The sequence below is a fragment of the Erinaceus europaeus genome, chromosome 12 (genome assembly GCF_950295315.1).
Source record: "Erinaceus europaeus chromosome 12, mEriEur2.1, whole genome shotgun sequence".
NCBI lineage: Eukaryota > Metazoa > Chordata > Mammalia > Eulipotyphla > Erinaceidae > Erinaceus > Erinaceus europaeus.
The window spans coordinates 61,531,215-61,546,994 of NC_080173.1; positions in this window are offsets into that span (position 1 = coordinate 61,531,215).

Sequence of the window (15,780 nt, forward strand, 5' to 3'; positions counted from 1 at the left end):
AGTTCAAGACAAGAGAAAGAATGTGGCAAAATGAACAAAGTTCTGCAAGCATTTTTTTTTTAAGAGATGAAACATTGAAGAGAGAATAGAATCTGAGGCAAAGTGGGTAAGGGTAGGTACATGAAAAACTGGGTGTTACCTCAGGACAATGGATATGGATAGATATAGCAACACTTTGTTTGGAAGAATGGCATAACCAAATGGAATGATGAAAATGGAGGAATGACTCTGGAACATGTGAGGGGTAAAAGTTGGGTGATGATATGAGAAAGCTGGAGGAGGACTATATCAGGAGACTACATGAGAACATGTGACATTTCCAGACTTGAGTCACATCTCATCTCTGCCCATTCAACTTACAACTCTAGTCCTCTGGCTTCTTCTGTAATTCTCTTGGGCCCTAGCACTCTCCATCTCTTTTTTCTATTACAAAGGCACAGTGAACCTACCGTGTTTGGTCGAAACTTTGCCCCATTGAGAAGTTAGTGATATTGGCCAAGTAAAGTATGTGATATTTCCAGCATCCCTAAAAGAGAATAAGAGGACCCAAATAACTCTGCAAACTAACAAGAATATAAAAAATACTATATTTGTGGGTCTGCAGCAGTCAAAACTCATGCATTCTACACTGAATTTGGCTTAGTATTTTTGTAAAAGGGAAAAAAACACATTAGAGAGTATAAAAAGTGCTGAAATGGAGCTATTTTCAGCCCTTCAAATACTAACTAATGTGCTCTTAACCAAGGATTCTTTAGAGGAAACAAGATAAAAGTCAAGGATATTGATGAGGGAGTAAGCATGGTCGCTCTGAGCCTAGCCCAGCCTGTGTGTATCTCAAATCTCCTGGAATTGTACAGCCATAATCTGACAGACAAAACTGTAAACAGAGCTGGTTTGCATCCATTATATAAATGCATTACTTCAGTTCCTTTTAGCTGTACTTCAGCAATAGGCTTATATTATATATTAAAACCAATTTCTCCTCTTTCATATATCTTAAACTTTGCAAAGCAGTCAGACATTATACCTACAATATGACTTGAATTCTCCCTAGGGCTTAATATATTTCGCATTTAATGAAACACTCACAAATGGAGTCATTTCTCCTCAGCTCTTGAGTATATGCATTATATGCCTACCATATGATGGGCATCTACCAGGTATTTAAAAAACACAATAATGAATGAAGCTTAGTGCCTTCCCTCAAAGAGATTATATTTTAGTAGAGGGTCACTTCTGTTGTTCTACATGCTGGCATTAGTGACTAAATGAGTGTGGCAGGCACTGTGAAAAAGTGTGTGTGTGTGTGTGTGTGTGTGTGTGTGTGTGTGTGTGTACTTTTCTTGATATTTCACTGTAGATCAGTGTGAATAGTTTTACCATATATTTGGCCTATCAGATACAGAGATGGCCAGTTGTTATTTCTCTTTATTTATTGTCCTTTTCACTACATTACAGCTACATTTGGATAGAGACTTTCTTTGATTTCTCTATTAAAACACAATTAGATGGGGGCCAGGTCATGGTGTACCTTGCTGAGTGCACATGTTACAGTGAGCAAGCACCTGGGTTCATGCCCCTGGTCCCAACCTGCAGGGGTAAAGCTTTACAAGTGGTGAAGTAGATCTGCAGGTGTCTCTTTCTCTCTCTGTTCCTCTCTATCTCCCCCTTCCCTCTCGATTTCTGGCTGTCTCTATCCAATAAATAAATACAGATAATAAAAGAGAAAAAAACAATGAGATATTATGGTCATGCATAATGTGCACTGGAATCTTACCTCTCCTCTACTAACAATTTAATGGTGGGTAGGACAGCTATATCCTATGAGCCTCAGCAGTTCTATTTGTCAGTTATTGATGCTCCTACCTTGCTGGAAAGATGACATGCTGTAAACAAATGATCCTTCAATGACCATGCAAGGAGCAAATTTTTACTGAACACCTGCATTGTGACAGACAATTGACTAGGAATCAATGTCTATTCAGACCACTGTTCAACTGGTCTACCCTTGACAAATGGCTCTTTATATGTACCTCCTCTGGCATAGTCCTTGAGAGAATTCTTCTGAAAAGAAAAGATAACACAGGTCCCTAAATTTTAGGGCAAACTAAAAAGGACCTAACTAGTAAAATGACACTGTCACCTTCTTTCCAGAGTTTCAGGAAACAGCCTAATAGCTTGTCTAATCAACACAGTAGCAAAAATAACCCAAATCAAAGCTCCAACTAAATATCTTTACTTAATATATGATTAATATATACTTGTCTAACTGGTAACTGCTCAGCATTGGCTGATAGAGACTGAGAAACACATCCTTTCAACTTTCCACTCTCAGTCTCCTTGTCTCTGTCTCCATCTTTCCTACCCTTATTTCTCTCGGGTATAAATTTAATCCTACCCTTTTAGGGACACAAAAGTCAATTTAAGTCCAATGGTAGAAAGACCTATAAACATATTCCCACCGCACCATTTTCACCACTTCTTTCATTTTTTTGAAAGTGATTTCTTTCTCAGAAGCTATGTGTGGAGCTTCCCCTCCCTCTGCCCTTGACCCTGCACAGGGATTTGGCCACTCCTGGAGCCAGGCTGTGGGAGAGGCGGCCATTCAGCCTCCCTGGACAAAGCAAGGGTTCCCTTGGCAACAAGAACTGTGTGGAGGTTTGAGAAGGGGTTTCCCTCCACCCCCAAGTTCTTTTTCAACTCAAGAGCTTATCCGGTTTTCTCATGGAGGCATCTCTAAGGAGGGTAGGAAAACATCAGTTCTTAATATTAGTAATTGGCATTTGGAAATCATTGTTTTGCATGCAATAGACAGGAAAATAGGAAGAGAGTGGGTGAGTGAATTCGGGCGAGAGCTGGTGAGCATCCTGGGTCCGGCAGAGAGAAAGCTGCTTTCATTTCTGTACACAGGCGAGTCTCAGTCCCAAATAGTTTAGGGTCATAAAGGAGATCTTTTCCTTTTGGAATATAAGATATTAAGGAAGGATAGAAAGAGAGAGACTTATAGAAGTAAGTTTTACCTGTTTTTCTCATTTCTCTCTTATACTTAAATGCATACTTATATAAACACTGAGAAATCAGGATTTGCTTGTTTCCATGTTAATGCTGAGTATTAATACATATCACTGGCTGTTGCTTCCTTTCTTCCATCCCATTCTCTTTACCTTTCACTCTTTTTCATTGTTATTCTCATGCCGTTGGGAGATTTTTTTTTTTCTAAAATGAGTAAACTTTTCTTCTAGCGGTCTTGGACTGGTCCAGGGCTGGGCACTGTTGGACTGATTTGACGTATGTTTCCTTCTTGAGCTTGTAGGTTGTGCAGCTATTTGAATCACTCTCACTGACCCAGACTCATCAAGAAGACTTCATTTGCACCTGTGGTTGATGGAGAGAATATCTGTTGTTGACTTGGGTTAGTCGTCATTTAAAGTTTATCTGGAGAGTTGGGCTGTAGAGCAGCGGGTTAAGCACAGGTGGCACGAAGCGCAAGGACCAGAATAAGGATCCTGGTTCGAGCCCCCGGATCCCCACCTGCAGGAGAGTCACTTCACAGGCGGTGAAGCAGGTCTGAAGCTGTCTCTCTTTCTCTCCCTCTCTCTGTCTTCCCCTCCTCTCTCCATTTCTCTCTGTCCTACCCAACAATGACGACATCAATAACAACAACTATAATTACAACAGTAAAACAAGGACAGCAAGAGGGAATAAATAAATACTTTTTAAAAATGAAAAAAAGTTTATCTGACAATTCCCAAGATCATCACTGAAGTTCAGATTGAGAGGCAGGTAATGGAGATTGAGTTCTTTTGTGTCATCTCTGGTCTTCAGAGCAGGTGAAAATCATGCTGAAAAAACTTCTGGTGCGTGACCTACCAAATTAAGGTCTTGGAAAAGCAGAGTTGTATACAAGTAAGATATAGGGAAAAGTCAGACTTTATCTCTCCCCCCCACCCCCCACTTCTTCCTCTATTTCTCTCTTCTCCTCTGCTCTCCTTCTTGTCTCTCTCTCACTTTAAAAATTATATCCAGAATAAGACTGAGAATTACTATTTGCAGAGTCTCTGAGTAGGTACCATTAGGATTTCTCTGAAGTTAGAGTTCTGCATTCATCTGTTAATCAAAATTTCAATATATATACTTTTTCTTTCATTTATTGTGTTTAAACTTGTAGTAGATTTTTTTGGGGGACAGGAGCAGGATTGTTTTCATTATTGCACTCCAAATTCATACCAATCATAATGCTCAGAAATATACTGGGTACTCAGAAATTTCTAGAATTGAATTAATTCTTGAATGATCAGTCTGTGGTATTATTAGAGTTTATCATTATCAACTCTGACATGAAGTGGTAGTACTAGCATCAATCTTGTGATTAGGCCCTAGAGGGAGATGTGATATTAATTAGCAGTGTGACCTTGGTCAAACTATTTCTGATCCTTGATTTCTCCATTAAATTCCAGTGTTGGGGTGAAAGTAATAGTTCTCTACAACAAGAACTTATCTGCAGATTTTATGCTTCCCTCAAGTCTGGAAAGAAGATAATTGGGAATGGGACATTCTGGCTAGCAATAGTCCCTGCAGACAGTAGTGGTACAGACAGTGGAGTAAGAAGAGCAGAAGTGGAGCAGAGAATGGAAAACTCTGAACCCTATATGAGCCTTGACATTCAGAATTATGAAATTAATCTTCCCAATTGTGTGTCACATCTCCTGTGTCAGGGTCTCTCAAGGATGACACAAAATAACATCCTGTCTTATCAATTCTAATAGGGTAATCAAGTGATCCTTCTTACAGGTGAATGAAAGACAAGATGGGATTTCTCACTATCAATAGATTTCAATTACTGTATTCAGTGAGGGGCACAACTTGTCTTTGGCTATTCTCCTTTTGTTGCCTCATACCAATATATTCCTTCATGTATCCACAATCAATAGAATCCTACCATGTCAGGTACCATTTATCAATGAACATGGCAAAGTGTGTATTTCACAATGCCAAAGAGAAGAAATCAGACAGATAAACCATATATATATACACATATATATATGGCCTCTAAGTTTATATATGAGGGATTGGTGCCTGTAGGGCTCCTCCACTCCCAGAAGCATTCCTCTTTCTTTCTGTCTTCCCTCCCTCTGTTTTTATAGAGGGGAGAGATAGGGAGGTAGATGGATACAGAGTGGAGAGACACCTCCAACACTGCAAGTGGGGACTGGGGATTTGAAAACTGATCCTCACACTTGGCAATATGTGTACTATACCATATGAGACACCAACTGGTTCCTAAACATGCTATACTGCCTATTGTAATATTGATAGTTTATTTTTTCCAAAGAAAACTAAAGAAATGTAGAGATATAGTGAAAGGTGTGTGTTTTATATGGTGTGGTCAAGAAAGAAACTTCTCTTTGAGGTGGCAACAAATAAGCTGAAGTGTCATTAAATGAATGCATGAACTATTCTGGTTCTGTGAGAATAGTACTCCATCCTGGATTACTGTGAGAATGGAGTTTTATTTCATTATCATATCTAGAGCCTTGTGTAGCTATGATTTTTACCACTCTCAATCTATATTTTCTGACAGGGCCAGAGAGAGAGAGAGAGAGAAATAGCACAACAAGAGAGTTTCCTCCAGTGTCATGGCACCTTACATACAGTGCTGGACCTCAAACTTGGGTCTCATGAATGACTGTAAAGATATTAATGTGGGAGTTTGGTTGACATAATTAAAGCAAACCAAAATGCTTGGGGCTATAAAGTGTATGTAGAGCAAAGTGGAGAGTTCAAATGGGTTGGATTAAGACAGCATAGATCAAAGGGGCCTATAATCTATGATAGAGACGTTAGATCTGTACTATTCTGTTAACTCAGTAGAAATGGTTATTTAAATTCAAAGTTTTATGAGAAAGCATTGGACAAATTTTTATAACAAAGTGATCATAACTGAACACAATATAGAGTGTAACTGTATAAAGAATTATGTCCAAGAGACAATGTTTGCAAAATATCTAGAGTAGATTTATTGAAAATTAATCAGCCTACTTGATCAGCCATATGGTACATGAGCAAATGATATAGTTGAATAGACCTGTGTTTGAATCCTGACTTCATGACTTACTCATTGAGTAACTTGGGCAAGTCATGCTATGTCTCAGATTTGTTTCCTCCTCTGTTAAGGAGAGTTTATCTTATATTCCTTGGTTAATTATAAAAGTTAAGTGCAAATATATATGTTATTGCATAGAAGATGCATCCAATGACTGTCATTATTTTTTAAATATTTATTTATTTATTCCCTTTTGTTGCCCTTGTTGTTTTATTGTTGTAGTTATTATTGTTGCTGTTGTTAATGATGTCATCAGTGTTGGATAGGACAGAGAGAAATGGAGAGAGGAGGGGAAGACAGAGAGGGGGAGAGAAAGGTAGACACCTGCAGACCTGCTTCACCATCTGTGAAGCAACTCCCCTGCAGGTGGGGAGCCAGGGGCTTGAACCAGGATCCTTAAACCAGTCCTTGTGCTTTGTGCCACCTGCGTTTAACCCGCTGTGCTACCACTGACTCCTGTATGACAGTCATTATTATCAAAACAATCCCCATGGTCTTTGCACAGTTAGCACAATGAGCAAGACAACTGATGATGTTAGGCATGTGGTCATTTTCACATATTACTTTCTTTATGCCACACTCCTTTGGGGAAAAGTCCGAAGTGGGAAAGAGACTCATGAAGTTAAGTTTCTAAAAGTCATACAACTGGTTAAGATTAGAACTGGCATGCCACATTCTTTATTCCTACCTTATTCTTTCTTATATATTAGTAGTCAGCAAACTATGCCAACATAGGCCAAACTATGCATAAGGCTATCTTAGAATACAGTCATGATTATCCATTTATATACTAGCAATGACTGATTTAACTAAGCCAGAACCGAGTAGTTATAATAAAGTCTGAATGTCCTTCAAAGATTGAATTATTTACCATTCCATCGCAAAACTTTCTGGGCCCTTATCTACACCATTCTACTCTCTTGATTTGTACGGTTTTATGATATTGAACTTATATTAATGAGGAAGGGATCACACTCTCTAGGTCTCTAATACAATAAGCTGAAAGATTCTCTTGAAGTGAATAAGGTCTTGATAATACAGCAAGTGACTTGGAAGTTGATGAAAGAGTACTTTAGCTATAGAGAGCCCCAAAGGGACCAGGTAAGGACTCTGGATCCATGACATGTGTGACAGGAAAAAAAAAATACTAAATCCTTGCCATCGATTATTTCAGATCCCAAAGATGGCTACCTAAATCCTCAGGAAACAGATATATGCTGCAGCTTTTTTTATTTACTGTTAACTTAAATATACATACATAATTGGGTCTACCAAGTATATATCTATTAAGAAACAGCCAGGTTATAGGGTACATCACCTTATACTCAGATAATCATCAGTTGCACACCGAGAAACAATTCCTATTTATTCTCAGACATGAGACTTCAAATTCTTATGGGTCTGTGTGATAGATCCTCCTTTCTTTCCCATGACTTTAGGTATATGTAGAAACCAAGGTATCTTACTAGTAACTATGCACTTGCCTAGCATGCAGGAAAGCCATAGTTTGATTCGTTTCCACATAAACACTGACATAAACCCTCCTCATAGTACTCTACATACTAGAGTTCTACTAATTCATTCAATCCCAATTTGTAATTATTATCCATTTTCAAGTTTTGTGTTTCGAGGTTCTTTTTATAGGTGTGAACACACAGGTCAGAAAGTAATGGCAACTCGTATGATGAATCGTTGAGTCCTAGCTTGAGTTTCATTCTTATTGCTTCTCTCAACTTCTGGTTTCAGACTTTAGCTTGTTGCTGAAAGCAGTGGAAACTGGGTTACAAAGTTCTTCAACTCCAGGTAATATAAATATAGGACCATGTATTTCTTGGCACTCTTAACTTTCCAGCCAGCCTACATGGAGAATACCCTAGCTTTTTGGAATGCTAAATAATTCACCAGACCTATCAACCATGGTGTTTCTGAGCTTGGTAGTCTCCTTCCACTGATCCAACCAACAGATGTGCTAATTTTGGTCTTGCTTAAAAGGCCTCAGCCATTTGAATACCAAGAACTGGAGATTGGCTCTTCCATGTGCTTCCTTGACACCCTCACTAATTCAGAGACCAAGCAAGTCCTTTTCATGTACTACAAGATTTTATCTTGCTTAATTCCTAGAAGTTCAGTAACTGGAATCAAGTGTCATGCCACCTCAGATCCAACATGGACTTGCACACCACAATAAAGATCTTTAAGAAAGAAAAGGAAGAAAAACTTTTTCTTAAAAAACACTCAGCTAATTCCTTCCCTTGGTCTTGTGTGCAGACACTTAGATGATGTTGAGGTCATTCAAAAATGGTTAATGCATTTAAAACAAAAGACCAGCAAATCCAAAATATGGCCACATACTAGTAGAACATGTAGCCCTCCTTAAGGCCATGGTAGCTCTAGGCAAAGCCAGTGAAACCAGAACAGCTCCTGCCCTCTTGGGGCTTACCATTGAAATAAGAAACCACTGAAATGAATTGATTCAAGAATATAGGCAGACAACTAAACAGCATGTGGAAAGGGAGGGAGTATTATAGAAGGAGTCCATGCTAAAAATAAATGGTTTTTTACAAGTGTGGTTAACTTTACAGAGACTTAAAATTATGAAACACAGCATGCATTTTCCCCCCTAAAATAAAAGCTTTGAGAAAGTTTGATCTGCTTCACATAAAAAGCTACAGAAAAGAAAAGTGTCTGGGAAAGCTTTTAAAAGATTATAACCATACTTCAAGTATGATAATCATCAGGAATATTTAACGCCATCATAAGTAAACTGATACGGAATTACTTTCTGCAAATCAATTTAGTCATTCATGTTGCATTAAAAAAAAAACCCTCTTATGGAAAATATCTGCCATCAACTATAAGTAGTCTAGGAAGGAAAAAAAATTGAAAATAAGAGGGGGAGGGGCCAATTTCACTGAATTCTTTCTATTGTGACAATTTCCTTGCCTCCCAAGTGAAAATAATCATTCATTTAATAGTTTATCAATAGCCAGAAAACATAAAATTAATTCAGTGCCAAATATAGCATTTTGTTTTGTGTTTAGTTGGGACTAGAAGCAGCTGAGTGAAACCTTATAAGTCAGTCTTGAGGGGTATAACTTAAAATTCATAATTTAGAAATGGACATTTCTCACACAGCCCAGCCCTGTCTCTACTCTGCTTTTTATTTCAGTGTATCACAGTTGTCCTGAGCAGATAACACACCTTTGCTACTCCTCAACATTTCTTCAGCAACTCCTAAATAAAAAAAAGGAGATGTATAACATTATCTTAGTCCAGCCAGCATTTATGTCCCTAGATATAATTTGATTCTCATTTATATACTAAGTGTTTCTGTACAGTGATATAAAACATACTAGAGCATGAGAGTATCCTTCAGAGTGAGTTCCTAACCTCTCTCTTTCCAAGACACACACATTAATAATTCTTTAACAGCAGTAGATGCTGTTTTTCTTGAACATTATCCGTGGTGCAGTCTGGTGAAAAAGGTTTTGTGTTTTAGGTTTGGGTTGATTTTTGTTTATTGTACAAAAAGATGGAAAGGCAGAGAGAAGTGGGGGACAGTAAGCTTCTCTGTGTGTTGTCAGTGCAGGAATGGTAATGGAAACAAATTTAAAATTATAGGATATAAACTACATACAGGGATATAGTGATTAGAATTTGACCAGAGGAGATGGGGGCATGGAGAGAGGGCAGGACCAAAGATGGGAGGGGTGGGCCATCTGGTGTTAATCTCCTGCTGTGTGTTTGCAGGGCAAAATAGTCAGGGTACTTTGTCAAGGTACAGTCTACTTTTGCAGACACAGATGGAGCAAAAGGGAGATTAATACATGTGGTTATAACCACCTTTCATATCTTTACAGCTAAACATTATTTATAGAAATCAATTAGTCCTCTGTCTCTGCAATTTTATTATGAGGCTCTGTCCAAGTTTCTGGCAAGCTCTTTAAGAGGATGATTGATGGTAAACTTTCAAAATGAATAAAAAATGAACCCTCCCCTAGGAATCAGAGTAGTGGAGAGAAAGGTAAATGATAAAAATTACAAACTTTGCAAGTTACTAAGAAACTTATGTAAGATCAGTGTGGTCCTTGTTACATTATTATTATTTCTTTTTGGTAGAATTCTCCCTCTCTCTTTCTCTTTCTTTCTATTTTCTTTATTTAAACCTATCAGACCCTTGAGTTCTGACAAATACTTTCCCTCCCTCTCTTTCTCTATTCTTACTGTGACTACTGACATTTACAGGAGATTGAGAATCCTAGGGAGGAAACAAAGCAGTTTTCATGTTTTGTCTTATAGAAACCTTTATAAGAGATGGAAACTGTTGACTGGCCTCTGTTAAATGAGTTCAGGAGCCAAGAATTGACAATTATAATGTCTAACTACAATGAATTCCGTAGAAGTTGCCTATTGATTGGCCTGCTGTTCTAATCTTAGTATTACAGTGAGAAATCTCACTCCTCCCCTGGGCTTAAAAATGAAACAATTATGATATTTTGAATGTGATGAACGAAGTCACAAAGTTAAGTTCCCATACAAGAAGAAACAGATGTGGCACATGGCATAGTGTTCTAATTCCAGCTCTTTGATTATTGGATGTGAGTTTGCTTTACTTTGTGAACTATTTCAAGAGGAGGAGGATCCTTTGGGCCTCTAACATTTTATATACTAGTCATGGCAAATAGCAGACAGAACTAGAGGGTATTTGTATGTCACTTAAAAGAATACTGGGGATCTTCAGAAAAACTTGCCAACTTCAGTTTCCATCGCTACAAAACGAAAGTTGTAATAGTATCCACCTCAAGGGTTTGCTATGAGAATTTAATGAGATCCGGTATTAAAGTGCTTAGCACAGTGTAAACACAACACACTCTCTGATAGCATCATCTGGTTTAAGAGGATTCGAGATGACTTTTCTCATCTTAAGATTTGGTGTTAAAAGAGTGCATAAAATAAAGAAAGGTCCTTTCCCTAAGGAAATCAGGACGGTGCAACCAAATTGCAAAGGAAGTAATGGCAAAAAATAATTGTTCACATTATACATTTAGTAACAACTAGATTTAATAAAAATGCATGTTGTGTTAGTTTCCTAGGGATGCCCCAGTAAAATACTATAGAACAAATGGTTTTAACAACAGAAATTAATTTTCTTACTGTTCTGGACCCTAAGTCTGAGGTTAAAGTTTCCAAAGGCCATGAGGAAAGAATCTGCTCCAGGTCTCTTTCCTCCGCTTGTGTATCCAACTTAGTTCTGTGTCTTCACAATGCCCCTCCCACCCTTGTAGATATGCTTATCCATATGTTCTGTTCTTATAAGTACTTTAGTCGTATTTTATTAGGGCTCATCCTAATGACCTTATTTTAACATAATTGCATCTTCAAAGATATTATCACCAAATGCAATTACATTTTAAATCACTGAGGGTTAAGGAGTTAGGATTTCAACATATGAATTCTGTGTGGGAAGAGGACACAACTCAGCCTATAACTGCAAGTGATAACCACAGAAGTTTAGGATTGGCAAGATCCCAAACAACATGGGAGGATGCCTGCTTTACATGCATGAAACTCAGATTCTAGCCCAGCCCCCACCACACTGGAGAAAGCTTCAGTGACGTGGTATCTCCCTCTGTCTCTCTTTTGAAAAATGCTTATTTAATTTATGTTTTTACTTTGGACAGAAATTGAGAGAGGTTGGGAAATACAGAGAAAGAGAGACACCTGCAGCATTACTTCATCACTCACGAAGCGCCCCACCTCTGGTAGGGACTGGGGGCTTGAATACAGGTCCTTGTACATGGCAGACTATGTACTTGACTGAGTGCACCACCACACAGTCCCTTTTCTTTTTCTATATCAAAAAGTCAGGTTGGAGCAGTGAAGCCCAGGTAACAAAAATAAAAGAATAAAATAGTTGAGTTAATCCAATGCATGCATACTGCAGTTGAAAAGCATCCATTGAGTCTACAGCAATTCTTTCCTTTGATGTCTCAACTTTGGCTGGTTGAACTAATGAGAACATAAATAAAAAGGGTTTCTCTGCTCCATTATTTCTCTTTTAAAAACACATTTGTTCATTAAATTACAGTTGCTATTATAATACCATGCATATTTGTTTGTAAAAGAAATAAAAGCAATGATAATAAATCTTAGTTTCTTAATATTGAAAAAATTAAATGAAGATGAAAACACATTTGAACCTTACAAATGTGCAATTTTGCCTACACAATTTTTCGGAGATGTATCTAGGAGTAGAGAAAAAGCAGAAATATTATGTCCACTACACTCATGGATCTTACTCTTTGACTCCAGTCATTACTGAGACCCAATGTTGTCCAATCCTTAACAATGTACAAAGTAAATAATATTCATGTAGTAATGAAAATGTGTGTGTGTGTGTGTGTGTGTGTGTGCATATAACAGAATCCTGACCTATTTAACTTACTTCTGAAAACTCCCAGGCCTCAGAGTTGATGATCCTATAACACATATTTTCCCAATGCACATTTGAAGTCTTCCTTAGCTATTGTTCACTTTTGCTAGATCTCATCTGCAGTGCCTATATTTTCATGAAAAGATATTATGGACCTAAGAGGTAGTTTATTTTTTTTCTTGTTGCAACTGGGGCTTTATTACTCCATGCTGACATTTTTGAGACAGGAAGAGAGAGGCAGAGAGGAGGAAAGATACCACAGCACTAAATTGGCTTCCGCCAATGTGATAGGGGCAGAAATGGAACCTGGGTTTCATAGATGGTAAAACCACACAGAGGCAGTTTTGCACTGTTTGTGTATTTATGAGGATGAGACTGCACAGCAGTATCATGAGACCTGGCTATTCATGGAGCTTATCCTGCTATCTTTGCCTAACAATGTCTGCCTTCCTTTCCCTCATTCCTAATGCCTGCAAATATTTATCCCCCAGATTGTATTGTTTAATATTTTATTTATATATTTCCTGTGTATTTCATACAGGAATTTGAACTTCAATGCCTTTTTTCAGATCTGTCTTTGTATCAACTTGCTTTTTTAAAGTAGTTCTCTTCTGCCTTGACCACATACTCTGCTCACTATTCTTTCCCACCTTTCAGATACTCCTTCTGCCTAGAAACTTTTCATCACACTGGACCCCTTCTAATGCTGACTACGTCAGAGTATGGTGAGCCTCTCAGCTCAGACAGCAGATCCTCTGGAAATCTTTCTCTGTCCTTTCCCTGCTCCTTAGTCTCAGCCAGATACTCCTTCAAAAAATCCCAACAGTTCATTGGCTGTTCCTTTGTTTCATCTTAATTCACTATTATTTAATCTGCTTCTGCCTAAACTCTAACCTCCTTAAAGGTGGGGACTAAACTTGTTCTCTAGCCCCAAGTATAGTGCATGGCACATGATTAATGTATAATGAATAGAGTGATGAATAACTGAATAAAAACGAAAACAAAAGAACAACTGAAGAAATTTTTCTTAAAAGTCTTGACTCTTTATTTGAAATTTTTATCAAAGTGCTCTTAATATAGACAAGTGCTACTCACCGCCCAGTCCCCACCCCCCATCGCAGATTCCAATTTGAAAATTATCTGTCATCCCCAAGTAATTCTTGGGGCTTCACATTACAAAATTCATCCCATTTCTCAGGATAATGCACTGATTTGTTTCTCAGTAGAAATCTGTTCTGTCAGTTACAAATACTCACTGGTGGTAACTATTGCACAAGCCACAGTGGAAAATAAAATCCAGTATGGGCTGCCAAAATTATAGCCTGCATAGATGATATGGTAATATACATAGTATGTTATTTTTTAATGGTGCAGCAAAAAGTATACTAGACTTAAAGCCAAGAGTCATGGGTTCAAACTTGATCTTCACCATTTCCTTTGAGTAGCACTGGGAAAATTAATTAATACTTCAGAGCCCATCTAACTTGATGGGCTCTGAAATAAAATGTGGTTCATTGAATTTGCCCTGTTGAACTTTAAGTTCTGCATTAACATGAATGCCGAATGTTTACATTACTTGACTAGTGACTTTTATTATGTTAAATAATTTAAAGATGAGTAAATTCAAATACAAAATGACACTCCCCTCAAGTCAAATAGCTAGTTCTTCCTAACCTATCACATACTAGTCTCAAATTTATGTTTTAGTGATTCAAATAATTTTAGAAAGCATTTAAAAATCACCAAGAAGGCCTGGGTGGTGGCAAACCCAGTATAGTGCACACATTACCATGGAGTTCAAATTCCTGCCCCTCCCCCCACCTTTGGGGGAAGCTTCATGAATGATGGAATAGTACTAATAATGTTGTTTATTTTTCTTTTAGTCTTTCCTTCTCTTTGTCTCTTTCTCCTACTCTACATGTCTTTGTCTCTCTATTAAAAAAAAAAAAAAGGAATACAAAGATGGCCACTCACAGCTAGCGGTGGAGTCATTTTACTCAGGCACTGAGCCCCAGGGATGATTCTGGTGGCAATAAATAGATAAACAAGTATTACCCAGAAAGTAAGTATTCCAAACTATTATAATTGTGATTATCTTATCCATTATTCTAGACAAGACTTTATTTAAATAAGATAGGGTCTTTTATATGCTTCATTTATTTCTTAAGTGAGACAGATTTGCCAAAAAATATATGTATAAATGACTGTTGTCTGGGTAACATGTTCTGCATACTCAAACTTTTCAGTTCTAGTAGAATCAATAAAATGCTCCTGCCAGCAGTCAGCATCACATGCCCTCTTGTTGCCTCTGAATCAGCTGTGTGGGACGTTTGGCGTCTGATAGCCCAAACATTCAAATGTTGGATTCATTTTTTTTTTAATTTTCACAAAAGAATTTGGCACTCAGAGAAATAGCTAACTTCAGCTGGGAATACAGCATCCAAGAATTGTTTAAACATGGGACTAGTCTGGGCTTTCTTGAAAGAAATGTTCTTTTCAACATCACTTTCTAGAACAGTGATCTGATCCTGTTTAAGAACAGCACTGTCAAAATTATTAAAAATAAGAATACTTTCTCCTCTGTTGCAATCACACTCGACTATCTTTTCCCTCTCCATTGCCTAATTCATAACTTATGACATGATTCCTAAATCTACTTTGGAATTTACCTACCTAGTCACTTCCTCTGCCTCTCACATGTCAGTCTGCCTGGCAAACTCTCACCATCAGGTCAATGCACTCCTCCTGCTGATAAACTAAACTTTCTTCTCAGATACACATAAATGTTGAAGGTTAAATTTTACCAAATAGAACCTGAAGGTAGCTCACCTAGTAGCGTGTGTGTTGCCTGGGTTCAAACCTCAACACTACCTGTGAGTGTGACAACACTGGATGTTCAAGTGTTATGATATCTCCCCCTCCCTAACTTGTTCTCTATCAGAGCTAAAAACAGTGATAAAATTGGCCAGGAGTGGTGAAATCACTCATGTGTGAGGTCCTGATTTTATAGGACAGAAGGAAGGCTACCACCTAATATGTAGGGTGAAGGAAGGGAAAGCCCAAGAAAAGAAATCAGACACTCTTGGGTCTAATTCCAGTTGTGCCATTATTGAGCTGTCTGATTTTAGAAGTGTTGCTTTGCTTCCCTGGATTATATTTACATAAAGTGTGGAATGAAGTGATTAGACAAAAGCAAAAACTCCAAATGAGTAGCATTCAGGCACCATTCTTTTCCTAAAATGTG